The sequence below is a fragment of the Taudactylus pleione genome, unplaced genomic scaffold, assembly GCF_031769625.1.
Source record: "Taudactylus pleione unplaced genomic scaffold, aTauple2 ptg000707l, whole genome shotgun sequence".
Taxonomy (NCBI): Eukaryota; Metazoa; Chordata; class Amphibia; order Anura; family Myobatrachidae; genus Taudactylus; species Taudactylus pleione.
The window spans coordinates 8,580,686-8,596,400 of NW_028285109.1; the positions used below are offsets into that span (position 1 = coordinate 8,580,686).

General features: G+C 46.3%; 1 pseudogene; it reads right to left on the reverse strand.

Moving 5' to 3' along the window:
- Nucleotides 1-599: 599 nt before the first annotated feature.
- LOC148477557 (5S ribosomal RNA) lies at nt 600-718 on the reverse strand (annotated as a pseudogene).
- Between the last annotated feature and the right edge of the window lie 14,997 nt (nt 719-15,715).

Genomic DNA, 15,715 nt, shown 5'->3' on the forward strand with positions numbered 1-15,715 from the left:
TAATGAAATAAACTAATCAAGGGCAAGATGTATTAAAAAGATTTTACAGTACAATTAAGTTTTCTGCAACACTCTAAGAACCAGTAGAGGAGTGATTCCGCACAGAACCAATTCTATATGACTAATTATTTGTTTGTTTATTGTTTGTTTTTAATTGTTTGTTTTTAAACCAACCATTCTACATGCTTAAACATCATCATTGGTAGTGTTGGTGGTGCTCCCAAAGCCTAAGAATTGACATGAGACCAAATAAGAGAAAAAAAGAAAAGGCTCTTGGGGTACACTTAAAGGATAATTCAGATATGAAAAATTGTTAAAATATAACTTTTAATAAATCTTTATAAAATTTAGAGAGGTATATCTATATTGTGCATAAAAAAAATAATATTGATAATAATAATAAGTTGGTGTTATTGCCATTGACACCCTCAATGATTCAATTGGCGGAAATATTTATTAATAACTGCATTCCACTGATCATCCTTGAGATATCTATCAATTATCCAAATTATTGAGTACACTGATAATATGTTTCTGCTAAGGAATTATATATTTGCTACACCTTGTACCAACCTGTCCCATTCCTCAGCCAGTATTTACGCCTACAGCACCTGGTATTCCTAGGTGGTCTCCCATCCAAGTACTGACCAGGCCTACTACTGTATTGCTTCCAAGATCAGACGAGATTTGGCGGAATCAGTGTAGTATGGCTGTAGGTTATGGTTAATTATAGAGTTGAGATTTTGCCCTTGCACATGGGCCCTGATTCAGAGCCACTCGCAAAAAGCGAGCGCTCGCTCTGAATCAGGGCGAACGCTTTTTTTTAAAAAACCTCCTAGCCGCTCGCTAAGCTGTGCGTGATCACCCACATAATTTGCGAGCGGCCAGGTGATGGTCGCGATGGTCGTTTGTCCAGCCACCCCCCCTCCCCGCCTACAAAACGGGGCAACATCGACAGCCGCCACATTTTGCTGCGAGCCCAGGAGCGAGTGTATTCTCGCTCACTCTGGGGCTTGTGCCGTGTGTGCGAACTGCCCGGCCATAGACCCACTTGCAAGCGGGTCTGAATCAGGCCCATGGTCTCAAGAAAATTATGTAAATGTAGGACTGTCTCTTTGAGATAAAGTCCACTTTCTTAATAAAAACCATGAATCAGAAAGTGATGCATAGGTATACTTTAATTCATTTAAAATAAGCATTTGTATACATTTTCACTGACAGAGCACCAACCGGCAGTGCTCTGCCAGCCGCCAGGGACCGGTGGACTGAGCCCCTGAAAGACAGCGCTGCTTCCTAATAGCTGTCAGTGCAATTCTGGGAAAACTCCCATGAAAGGGAGGATCAACTTCCAAGGGGCCCATTTATCAAAGTATATTTGAGGTATAATCCCCGAAAACTCCCATTTTTGGGTGTTTACCTAAAATATTTATCCCCCATATGCATTAAGGAGGGACCGCAGCAGGTATCTCCTATACATGCTGTGATCCACCCTTTCCCTCTGGCAGCCACCTTCCCCATAGGTTTCTATGGAGGATGCGATGCTGCAAATTTACCAATATCTGGAATGCTGTGTATTCCGAAGATGGCATTAGCCCCTGTAGCCTATAGGCTACACCGCGCACTATTAGCCAGCGGAACCCTCCCTGGCCAGGGGCTGGCTGGCAACTTTTAGCCTGGGGGGCAAATGTATGCAGGCGGCCCTGGCAGAGGAGTAGCGTGTAGCCAGGGTGCCCGGAACACGTGCATGCCACGGCGCCCCCCTCCCCCCCTTAAGTGTTCCAGGGAGAAGGCAGGTCCATATGGAATTAATGTAAAGTAAAAATAAAAGATTAGGGGCAGCCCCCTGTAGTGGTGCCCATATGCAGCGCCCCCCTGTGCCCCAGAAGAGGACCCCCTTATGCAGGCCTCCAGTAGTGCCCCCAGTAGTGATCCCCCTATGCAATGCCCCTTATACAGTGCCCCCAGTAGTGGTCCCCCCTGTGCAGTGCCCCTTGTGCCCCCAGTAGTAAGCCCCTTATATAGCCCCTTATATAGAGCCCCCAGTAGTGGTCCCCCCTGTGTAGTGCCCCTTGTGCCCCCAGTAGTAATCCCTTTATATAGTGCCCCCAGTAGTGGTACCCCCTATGCAGTGCCCCCAGTAGTGGTACCCCCTATGCAGGGCCCCTTATATAGTGCCCCCAGAAGCAGTCCACCCCCCATGCAGTGCCCCCAATAGTGGTAACCCTTATGCAGTGCCCTTTAAATAGTGGCCCCAGTTATAGTCTCCCCCCTATGCAGTACCCCCAGTATTGCCTTTATATAGAGCCCCCAGCAGTGATCCCCCGATGCAGTGCCCCCAGTGGTAGTCCCCTCCCCCTATGCAGTGCCCCTAGTAGTTGTCCCCTCCCCTATGCAGTGCCCCTAGTAGTAGTCCCCTCCCCTTGTAGTGCCCCTAGTAGTAGTCCCCCCCTTGTAGTGCCCCTAGTAGTAGTCCCCCCTTGTAGTGCCCCCAGTAGTAGTAGTCCCCCCCTTGTAGTGCCCCCAGTAGTAGTCCCCCCCTTGTAGAGCCCCCAGTACTGATCCCCCCTTGTAGTGCCCCCAGTAGTAGTCCCCCACCATTGTAGTACCCCCAGTAGTGATCCCCCCTTGTAGTGCCCCCAGTAGTGATCTCCCCCTTGTAGTGCCCAACCTTGTAGTGCCCCCATTAATGGAATCCCTTCTTGCAGGGCCCCCAGTAGTGCCCCCCACCCCCAGTAAACACACGTAATAAAAAAAAGTAAACACTTACCTTAATCCCAGCTCCCGCCGCCGCCATCCGCTCCTCCGTCTGTCTTCCCAGGCCGGACCACTCTGCATTATGGGAGAGACGTAATGACATCTCTCCCATTACCCACTGCAGGAGCCGGAAGATGGAGCGGCTCCTGCAGTGGGCTGCTACTTAAAACAAACACACAGCTGCCGGCGCCGGCAGGCACTCCGTCCGGTCGGCGCTACACTACACGCGCGGTGCAGCTGTGTAACAGAGACACAGACTGCCCTGCGGCCCGCATGGTGCTGCGGCCCGGGGGGCACATGGCACCCTGCCCCCTGGCCCAGCCCGCCTCTATCCTCGGCTATGATGACTGTGCATGTGCACCCCATGCACTGGCCGGCAGCTCTTATGGAGCCATGTCCCTACATGTCCCTGATGATACATCCGGCCGCTATGATCGCATTTTGCAATACGATCATTGGCAGTACCGGCATGCCCTGATCGCATTAACAAATGGGGGCCCAAGTCCGGTAACTATTTGGAACATTTGCAGAATTTACAATCATAGCGGTTTCTATAGATCCCCTGTGGATCAAAATCTGTGCAATTGTTTAATTGACGGCAGATTGACAATATTTAAGCTGTTCAACACTGTTTCAAGGGATTCCCAAAAACATGTTAATTCTGATAAAATAGTGCTACAGTTTATCAACAAATAATGCACTGGACACATTTTGACATGTATAGTAATATTTTATTGTTATGAGGCATATTTTATTGTGAAACAAATTGGTATGCAATTTTATTGGATTAAATTAACTATTTTGCTGATCTAATTGTTGAATCCTGACTGATATTAATTTCTGCCATCTCACAAATATTTTGGTGATAGTATAATTAGCGCAGAATTAGTTTGGTTTACATTTTGTGTCAATTCTTCGATCATGGATCGAAATGATCGCATATTAAAAGCGAATATTAATGCATCTTACCCTTACGGTTATTGTGAGCCACACATTTATTTATTATCATTTATTTGCATAATGAGAAATCAAGACCGTGTATTAGCTTATAGACAGAAAGATATGAAGGCCCTTCTTCCAAGCTTAAAATCTAGGAATATACAAGGGCTGATTGAAAAGTAATGAGACTGATGTTTTTATGCAGAATCAGATGACTCCACAGGATCTGACCATTTTTCTGTTTCAAAGTAGCGTCCTTCAGCTTACTCAGGCTGGCCGGCTTGCGAGCCAAGGACACTGTCCCTGGGCTTGCCACTCCCGGAAAATGCAACGCCGGCCGCCCCAGCCCCCGCACCTCACCTTAAATGCCTTTACCTGTCAATCAGGCAGAGGCATACAACGGTCTGCGTGTGACTACGCAGGACCCATTCTGCACACTTGCACATTGGGTCCTGCGCACGCGCAGATTCCCGATAATCGGGCATCTGCGATCAGCAGTGCACGCTGAATCAGGCCCAGAATGCTTTCGATTGATGCTTGTCAGTAAGAAAGCAGTAGTTAGCTGTAATTTCCACAAGATGGAGTTTCTGTATGTATTATGGAAAAAGAAGGCTGTGCATTATCCTGATGAGCTGGCGTATTTTACAGAAGTGTTTGAGAGTTCAATAATAAAATTAAATGTCTCTGAATGTAAGGCTTTGCATGTAAGAGTCTACAATTCAGACTTTTTATAGTTGTTATTATTATTTAATTTACTTTTTTCTCTCTTAGAACCATATTTAGGTAGGTCTCTATTGCTGGTACTGTAATACAAACATGTCACAGACAAGGGTAACCAGGGCAGAAGAGGAACCAGTAATACTACAAATGAACACATGTCAATACAATATTAAATACAACATACACCAATCTCCATAAGTAAACGTCTCAGTAGCTTGAAAGAACTTGTAATGTACTGAATTCTTCTCTAAGCCATATGAGGATCCTAGAGAGTTGCCTGCAGTACCGTTCAATAGACATAATCTGGGTACACACTGTGGTGTAATCTGGGTACACACACACTTGATTATCTGATCAGTGTGCACCCCATCAGTGGTGTAACTAGGGCAGGGCGAGCAGGGTGCGTGCCCTGGGCGCCGTGGGACCGGCGGCGCGGGGGGGCGCCGCCGGCCCGGTCCGGCCCGCCATAGTTAGCCACCAGTGTAGCGCCGACCGCAGTGAGTGCGGTCAGCGCTACACATTTACACAGGACCGGCGCTAGGCTTCCAGCTCCGGTCCTGTGCTGCACACCTGAGCCTGTTCCCTCCCCCTGAGCGCTTGCCCAATAGCGCCAGGAGGCGGGCTCAGGCTGTGCATAACACAGGCATCGCCGTCAGTGATGCGTGTGTTAAACAGCAGCCAATGAGAGTCAGATAGACTCTCATTGACTGCTGCAGCACCCACTGCAAGAGCCGGACTTCCGTCCGGCTCCTGCAGTGGGTAATGGGACAGACGTCATGACATCATGATGTCTCTCCCGTTATGCTGAGCGCGCCAGCCCGGGAGGACTGGCGGGCGGAGGCGGGAGAGGTGTCGCGGTCCGGAGCAGCAGCATGGATTCAGGTAAGTATGTTTTTATATATTTTTTTAAAAAAACCTGTCAGCACTACTGGGGGCACAACGGGGAAGGGGGTTGGCTACCACTGGGGGGACCTCTAATGGGGTGGGGGCACAACGGGGGAGTGCTACTACTGGGGGCACCATTATTGGGAGGACCTCTACTGGGGGGGCTATTACTGGGGGCACCATTATTGGGAGGACCTCTACTGGGGGGGCTATTACAGGGGGCACTTAATCGGGAGGGGGAACCTCAAATGGGGACCACTACTTGGGGGGGAACTACTACTGGGGGCATTATAAAAGGGGCCTACTACTAGGGGCACTGCACTGGGGGGACCACAACTGGGGGCAATAACAGGAAGGACCACTACAGGGACCACTGGATAGTGGGGAGTCACTACTAGGGGCCTGCATCAGGGTGACCACTACTGGGGGCACTGCATGGGGGGGGCGCTACTGCTGGGGGCACTATATAAGGGGCTTATTGCTAGGGGCACTGCGGGGACCACTACAGGGGGCACTAGATAGGAGGGGATCACTACTGGGTGCCTGCAGAAGGGGAACCACTACTGGGAAAACTGCATGGGGGGGACTACTGCTGGGGGCACTATATAAAGGGCACTGCATAGGGGGGGGGACTACTACTGGGGGCACTATATAAAGGGCACTGCATAAAGGGATACTACTACTGGGTGCACTGCATTGTGGGAACTGCTACTGGGGGCACTGCATAAGGGGGAACACTACATAGGGCACTGCATTTGGGGGGACCACTACTGGGGGCACTGAGTAAGGGGAACTAATTGGGGGCTGTATAAGGGGACCACTACTGGGGATACTGTATAAGGGGCACTACTATGGGCCTGCATAAGAGGGACCACAACTGCATACTGGGGGTACTGTATAAGGGGTACTACTGGGGTTAAGGTGCAAATGGATAGGAATGTTCAGCGTGAAAATAAAGGGGTGTGTCATGTTGACACACCCCATTTGTAAGTGACCAAGCCCATTTTTTTTCCGCGCGCGCACATATCGGGATGTGGGGGGGCTCCCTTTTCAAATTTGCCCTGGGCTCCAAATACCCTAGTTACGCCACTGCACCCCATACACACTGAGCTATTTTTTAGCAGGTCAGGCATCTCAATTTTTAAGCAGCTCTTATATTGCAACCTCCCGATCCACACACCTATGCAATTATCGGGCTAATCGTCCAATATCGGGTGATCGCCCTAATGATTGCATACGTGTGTACCCAGCTTTACAGTTTATAATTGTGGAGTGCATCTCTAAAATAACTGCAACCACTTTCACTATATTTTATTATACATATTAGTTCTAGAACCTTGTATAGAATGTTATTTTTAGATATTTAAAAAAATACAATATATTTGATAAAATAAAATTTCAAGAAAATAGATACATTAAAAAATGAAGAAATTTTCACTCTATAAAATTTCCGAGCCTGTGGAGCCCATATGATGCTACAGTCTAAGTACCTTAGTAAATATAATTTCTGCCTTGTCCTAAAGCTGCAATATAGTTCCAGGTATTGTTCTAATCACCTGCACACATTCCCTGCCCCATATCTGCTATGCAGAACTGCTTCTAGGCTTTTTGTGCTATTGTTGCTGGTTTTTAGATACAGTATTGTGATAGGATCATTGGTAAAGTGGTCTGTGGCAGGTACATTTGTCCCAGATTCCTGTCTTATGTGTTTTAAACCCCCAGGAGATAGTCTGCAGTGTAGCAGGCTTGAGTCTCGGCTTTTTGAAAAGCCGGTTTGGGACCTGGGGGTTGTGGGTGAGAGGAGAGGGAGGGCTCCACCCACGGCCACTCCAGGTTTTGGTTCTCTTAGCCTGGTAACAGGCTTGTTAGGGTTTCCACCTGAGAGTGGCCAATATAAGCCTAGTGTGTTTAGGGCTGATTGTCTCACCTGGGAGAGCAGACAGAGAGTTTGCTCAGAGACACTTGAAAACCTAACTGTGAGTACTGTGCTGTGCTTTTGTTGCTGGTGAGGGCATTAGGCCCTGCCAGGTTCTGGTAGTGAGGGAACCACCTGTGAAGTTAGTGCCCCGACAGGGCTAGGATTTATGTTTATGTTTTCTTTATATTATTTCTGACATTGTACAATAAAGACTGGCGCCGACCAGCTTGTACTCGAATCCAGTCTGGCGTACTGTTTCCCAGCTGCTGTGTGTGAAAGGAAGGAGTCCTCTACCCAGGAGAGGGACCCCCTAACCTGACTGTGTCACAATATGTACATTATTCCTGCTGGTTTCAACAACATATTATTACAATTATGTTTATTATATTAGCAGATTTCATGACTTACAAAACATCTTGCACCAAAAAAATAACACAACTGCAGCATCTCTGTGGAAAGGAGAGAAGTGTGTGTCTATTTAATTTCCTGTGTGGATAATTGGATCAGAGTGCGGTGATCATGCTTTTTTATTAGGCCTGCATTGGCTTTATGCCACTCCAGAGGTACAATGGATAGTTGATTTTACAATCCAGTACATGATTTATTCTGACACCATCTTATTGATCGATTGAAGTACTTAGTTCCTGCAATTAATGTCTGTATCTGCCTCTTACCAGTGTCATGGTTGCATATGAGATAGGCGATAAAATATACACTTATTACAGTGCAGAATACACAAAAACCACAAGGCAAGGGAGGCTATAGTGCAAGACTAATACAGTACCATCGCAAATACACCAATAAAAGAACTGGGGGTTTTGACACAATGCACAGTACCACTTCACTTTGAATGCAATTGTCAGTACCCATTCTAACTGTGTATGCCAGACACAGAAGAGGAACATGTTACCAATAATTAGGCAAGAAATATACTTTTTTTGTAGGTAACAGATTACACATTCTGGTGCAGATGATATTTGGGGGTCTATTTATTAAAAACCTGCGCTAACTCTAAATCTGTTAAGCTACTTTTTGCGGAAATACATATTTTGGTTGCAACTCACTCACCTGCAGCCTTGCTCTACCAATGAAGGGTCACAGTAAAATGTGCACACTGAGTGGGGGGGAGGGGGCGTATCTCTGCCTCCATTGCTAACCTGGATCTACCATGGCTACTATACAAGCCTCGGCCTGGCTAATCAGTATCAGTCCCTGATCTCCTTTCAGTGTCCCTGGTTAGTCACCTGCTGACATCCATGTTACCACCAATTCAGGAAGGTAGTATTCACTTTTTAAGTGGGGGTGGAGTTTACTTCAATAAAACCGTTCAACAACAACGTGTGTACTTATAGTTCTAGCTGGTATATACTGTGTTATATGCATAATATCATCTCCCAAGCAGCATATTGTTTAAGAAAACTTTATTTAAATGTTGGAAATTATAAGGCATAACTATGGTTTGCCTGGAGAAGGACTGGAAGTAGAGCGAGTGCATGCACGCCAATGAAAGTAATCATTACCATGTAGCATGATGAACCTACCCCCATATTTTCCTACTCTCTCAGAATGTTGGGGAGACTACCATATTTCGGGCAACTCTCTTGCACTCTCGGGGGTGTAGGCAAGCCTGCTGGATCCCGGTCCTGGTCTTAATGACGCAATCTGTGGTGAATCACATCACCGTACACCCATTGCACAATGCCTCGATGACTCATTTCTCAGCACCTCCCCTCCTGCACCCAGAGGGCACCTTTGCAAATTCAGCAAGTATGCTCCTACCTCTGCTCCTCTATGTGACAAATTCTATCATCTCCTCAGTGGTGGTGCTAGCCACCTCAACGCAGGGCTGCGTTATATGTAATAAATATTAGTACTGTAATTCTAACATGATTACACTTTTTCAAAACTAATTTCCTAGGCCCATAATTGTAAGTATTCCCATTCTCATCCCAACCACACCATACGGCAGAATTAATTGAGTCTCTGCCCCATCTGTAGTCAGACTTTAAATTCTGCAAAATGCAAATTTACAAATACAATTTGTTGCAAAACAGCCCGTTCAACTGCGAAACTTGATTTGCATGAAATTATGCTGCAACATCGCTCTTCTCTAGATCTGAGTCTTTAGACAAGCTTTCGTTTCAGAGCTTTTGATTTATTGACAATACCATGACCATCCACTGATTTGTGTTTACCATGCAGTGGTGGAGGTCTTTTAGAGCACATGGTCCTGTTGCATGGATCATTTCCTTAATTAGGTACAAGCAATAGCAGCATGGTTCATTAACCTAGACACTGCTCTCCCTCAACAAACAGCCAGAAGCTGCTGATGAACTGAGCTTGCTGAGCACAAACTTGTCATATTCACCAATGCCATGCAATGAGTGCTAGGTACCCGGCAGCCTTAACAGGTACTTATCTGGGACATAAATTCAATTTCATTTACTAGCTGAAGATACTGTTGCATCTCCTGCATATGTACATATTATCATACTGCACACAGACTACACAGGGCAAATCTAGGCAGGGAAATATCATATGTATTCTTACAGACAGGGGCGTATCTATAATCGGTTCACACGGGCCTCTGGGTCCATCCGGGCCCACACCGCACACCCCACACCCATATTTTTTAATACTCACCTCTCCGAAGTTCCTCCTCAGATGTAGCAGACTAATGGTTTGGAAAATGGCCGCTGTGGCCATTCTCCTGGCGTTTTACGCATGCGCAGTGAGGAAATTGGCAGGAAAATGGCATGGTCACCATTTTCCTGGTGACCTGCATATGCACAGTATACACATACTAGTGCCCAGAGTCTACTACTGTGGTCAGTGCACTTCTGGCCTCTGGGGAGAGAGGAGGGGGCCCCCGGATGGGGAATGTACATGGCCCCCCTCCTCTATTAATATGTCCCTGCTTACAGAGTGTCAGGGTTCGACCTAGGATCAGCCATTACTCACCCAAGCACTGGCTTCCCCTGACTACTCGTGCGGTCAGACATCAGGTGCGGCAGCAGGTGACGCGCTGAGGAATTTGCCTTAAGCACGCTGGGATTTCCATGTGTGGCTCTGTGTCTTAGTTATCGTGGTTACCGTCACGGGCACTGCCATGATAGTCCTTCTCACCTGACTGTTCCTTCAGGGTTAAGTTTAGGCACTTAGAGGGGGGATTAAGGTTAGGCACTTGGGGGGAGTTTAGGGTTAGGCACCCCTAAGGGAGGGGGAATTAGTTTAGTAAATACTTACCTTTGCCGATCGGGATTTCAACCTCTGCTGGGATGCCGCTGTCGGAATTCGTATGTACTCCCTCCGGAGCATCTGGCATCGCACTCCATATACTCAGTACACATTAACTTAATACAACCACTGTGTCATCCTCCGGGCATCTGGCATCGCACCCCGTGTACTCAGTCCACATCTACCAAGTACAACCACTGTGTCATCCTCCGGTGTGTCTCTATCCGCACCCATACTCAGTTCACATTTACCGATTACAACCACTGTCATCCTCCGGTGTGTCTCAATTCGCACCCCGTGTACTCAGTCCACATCTATCAAGTACTATCACTGTGCCATCCTCCGGTTTGGCTCAGATCGCACCTCATGTACTGTGTACAACCGAGTACAACAATTTCAACAATTGAGTCATCCTCCTGTTCCAATGGTGTGCCAGGATCCACACTCCGTGCACTCACTGCTCGTCTATTTTAGTGCTATCACCATCTTCCACCAGTGCCAGCAGAGCATCCTACTCCTCCATGGACCTGCCCTCCTGTCTTTCTGTATATCACTTCAGAAAGCAATTCCAATTGTGCCAACTCTGTAACTATAGGTATAGAACCTGTAGTTGTACTTCTCCAAAGTACTTCCTCTTGGTCGTAGTGGTGTACCTCTTTCCATTTCCCACTCGTATCGGATACCTGACCAAAGGGCCACAACCTGCTTGCCCGTGGCAGGTAAACCCATATCCCACTTGGAGGGGTCACTGGTGAACACCTCTTGGAAGGTTAGACTCCACGCCTTTGGTCAGGTCTCATCAACATCCGATACATGTGGATGTGGAGAACTTACATTCAGGCCACTCATCTCCGATTCCTCCCTCAACCCGGGACCTCAGCTTCCAACCCCACAGTAGGGGATTCCTTGGAGCTGGGTGTGACACAGAGTCTTACCTAGTCTATAGCATAGCTCCAAAAGGCACTTCTCCAAAAGGTTTATTGCAGTGATAATAATAATAATGTTATTTATATAGCACTTTTCTCCTATTAGGACTCAAAGTGCTTTACATTTGCCTTTACAGCACAAAATACAAAACAAGCTTAACAAGGGACATTAGTGTAATGTTTTGGTGAACAGGTGAGTCTTGAGTTTATTTTTGAAGGATTCTAGAGTGGAGGCTTCTCGAAGTGAGCTCCATAGAGGAGGAGCCACAAAGCTGAAAGCTCGACCAGAAATCCACAAAGCTGAAAGCTTGAAATAAATTCCAGGAGATTCTAGATACTGTTAATAGTCCTTCACCAATGGATCACAGTAATTGAGTGGGAGAGTAAGGTATTAGAAGCTGCTTCAAGTACCCTGATCAAGGCTGCCAGTGAAGGCAGTAGAGAATGGGTGTTATATACAGTAGATAGAACAAGGCTACAAGTAAAGTGTAAACGGAAAGGTTACAAATACACTAAAGTGCCAAAAATCATGGGATAGAAGACAAGTATCGTGTAGTACCCCTTCTTGCCCGGCGAGATGCAGCAACTTGACATGGCATCAATTCCACAAGTGAACAGAAGACCACTGGATAGATGTTGCTGAATGCTATCTGGATAGCGTTTTGCAGCTCCCTAATATATGTAGGTACAGGATCTTGGGTGCAAATGGATCTATCCACCACGTTCCATAATGCTCGACTGGGTTCATATTGGGCGAATATGGTGGCCACACCATTCATCGGAACTCAAACCAATTATGGACAACTTGGGACTGATGACATGTTAATAGGGGCACTCTGGTGGGTCTTCTGCTCCAATATACCATGGAAGCTAAAGAATGCTGTACTGACCTGCTGGAGATATGTGTCTGGTATCTCCTGCATTAAATGTGTATGTGATTTGAGCCAGTGTCGCTTGCTTGTTACCACAATCAATTCTGGCCAGACGCTGCCGATCCCGATCATTAATCACCCATGGTCGGCCACTGCTGTCCACGGTGGGTGGTAATGCCTTCCATGAGGTATTTCCAGTAAACACTTGACACCATAGATTGAGAAATTGAGAATGTCCGCACAACTTTGGAAATGGAAAATCCCATCCGGTCACCCATGATCATGCCCTGTTCGAACTCTGATAATTCACATAGCTTTGCCATGAGCAGCCTAGCCGGTGTTCAAACAAACCCACGAGATGTCAGATTACAACTGATGCAAGAGTGGGCATTTCCAAGACATCACAGTATGGTGATGCCATCTACCATTCCTTTACATACTGCTATTCCATGACTTTTGGCTCCTCAGTGTATGTCCAATTAAAAGTGAAACAATGAAATATAATAATAATAATAATAATAACAACTTTGCCAGCTCAGAATTAGAACAAAATGTAGATATTTTTTTAAAAGGCTGTGTCTCTATTCAACAATGCCTGAGGAAGCGGCCAGGGGGATCGGCATGATATACTGCCGGTTCAAATCCCGACGCTGTAAGACTGGCAGTGAAGATCCCGACAGGTAAGTATTTTAAGTATTCACTAACCTTACCCCCCTAACCTTAACCCTCCCATAGGGGTACCTAATCCTAACCTCCCCCCCAAGTGCCTAACCCTACCCCCCCCTGTAAGTGCCTAAACCTCCCCTCCCCTTCCCCACAGCCTAAACCTAACCCTCCCAGGGGGGGTGCCTAACCCTAAGTCCCCAAGGGAGCCCCTAACCTAAACCTGTCCGTGCCTGCCGCCAGGCTTACCTTCGATCGCTATGCCGACCTTTGGGCTCCTGGCGTAGGTAAAATGACAGGTGTCGGGATTTCGATGCCTATCATTAGACTCCTGCCGGGATTAGACAGTCGGGAAGCCAGCGGTCGGCATTTCGACTGTCGGCTTCCTGACTGCATCCCTGGACAAGTGCTGTGAAATGCATTGTTATTTAAGTGAGAATTTCATTTTCCTTATGTTTTATCACCTGCAATTTTCAAACCAGGCACCACAATCAACTTCTGTCACTGCAGTGATACATTTTGGAAAGGTACCTATAGTTTAAAGCAGAAATTGTGCCACTTTGTGAATTTACATTTTTTGGGAAAAAAAAACTGAGGGTCCCAGGGTTTAGGGAGATTTTCAAGTAAAATAGAAGCATTTCCTTCTGCCATTTTAAATTCAGGCACCAGAATCAACTTCTGTCACTGTAGTGACACATTTTAGATAGGTACCTAAAGTTTAAAGCAGAAATTGGGTCACTTTTCGTTTTATCATTTTTGACCAAAATTGAGGGTCTGGGGTTTAGGAAATTTTCCACTTGAAATAACACCTTTTCCATCTACCATTTCAAAACTTGGCCCCAGACTCAACTTCTGTCACCACAATGATACATCTTGGGTTGGTGCCTAAAGTTTTGACCAAAATTGAGGCTTAAAGAAATTTCCATGTGAAATAAAAACATTATCATCTGCCGTTTTAAAACCAGGCACCAGAATCAACTTCTGATACTACCGTGATACATACCTTAACTTTATAACTTTTTTGTTAGTAATCTCCCATAGTCTATATTGTTTACTTTGATGGCAATATCCAAGCATTTTACATTCCTATGATTTGGAATCTAGTTTACGTCTCTTATTTAGGTACATGAGCATATGCTTTGCATCCAAAAACTCTGAAATGATTCATGCTTGGCTTACTTCCAGACCACGTTGTTTTGCCTTTCACAACTGTGGGTGCATAATTGTTAGGTATACTGCCATAGACCCTGCTTCTGCCCAAAACCATTTGTCTAGGCCTGCGTCACATAGCATTGTCTGCACTCTTTCTACAATTGTGCAGTTGGTTTGTTCACTGCCAAAATTTTGCTCTGGCATGAATGTAATGGCTGGTTGGTGCTCAGTGACATACTTGTTCAGTGTCAGGTTGTGGCCTAGGATCTGACTTTACTCACCTCAGCGCCGGTTTCCCCTGACCTCTCTAGTGGTCAGACACCAGGTACGACAGCGAGTGATGCACTGAGAATTATACCTGGGGTCTGCTAGGACATCCATGTGCTGCTCCGTGATTTGGTTTCTGCGGTTACCATCATGGATGCAGCCATGACAGTCTACATCACCTGATTATCCCTTTACCTAATGGTAGCATTGGTTGCTGTCAGCTGACACTGTCCTCCAATGGACTGCTACCTGAGGGTATTTAGCCAGGCGGCTCTGGACAACAGGAAGTTGCCTGTACAACATCATTACTTCCAGTGATTACTTGCTGTTGCAGCATTTCAGGTTCCAAGCTCCGTTCTTCTAGTGACATCATCCTAGTGTTAACCTACAGTGTATGTACTCAGTACGTCATCTGAGTACCATCTCCTAAGTGTCATTCTCCTGTGCCAGTTGATGAAGTAAATGTGTCATTCTTGTGAAGTCATCAATGAATGTTAGGAATTATCGGTATCAACTTAATAATTTTACTTCCATCACGCCACACATGTCTGAATGCACCAATGTTAGGGGTGTCTCAGCTCTGGTTGTTGATCTTGGGAAGAGACAGCGGGCTTGCTTACCCATTATATAACTTTCACACTCCAGTCTCTCTGTGTCACTCATGTTTATTTTTTTCACCATTTTATTAAGGAGTTTCTGGACATTATCATACCCCAGGTGGCCTAGCCGTCCATGGCACAGCTCCATAGTTTGGCTTGAAATACAGGCCATTATCGCACAACAATCCTCTGTGTCTATGACACAGTTGCTGGCATCGGGCAGCTGTTGCTATCACAATCCCTCTTTTATTTTGCACTACACACTTGAAAGTATTCAAGGTCTGCGAACTTGACCTTGAATACTTTCTCCTCAAGGATACTTATGGCAATGAGGTTTTCTCTATATCTGGTACAAATAACACATCTTTGATATCTGTAATTATGATTTCACCTCTTATTCATTTGGTCTCAACTTTTGTGACATACAAAACATCTGTACTTGGGCCTTTGGGCTTGGTATTCAGGACCTCATTCAGAGTCGGTCGTTGCGGCTGCACGGTCGTACAATCAACAACCGCAAAATCCGATCGTACGGCAGGGCGATCGTAAACAAAGTGACGCCCATTTGTTAGCACTGCACCTCCTCTAGCTACCGACTGATCTGAACGAACGATCGAGTCAATCTTAGTCAGGCGCTGTCAGTCGCTGTATGCTAATTATGTTCTGATGTTTGCGGCCGTATGTGCTGTTTTGATGGTCTCATGGACTATCGATCAGCTTGTTATTAGCTTGTTGGCAATTATATAATTAAGGGCCTGATTCAGAGCCGCTCGCTATTTGCGG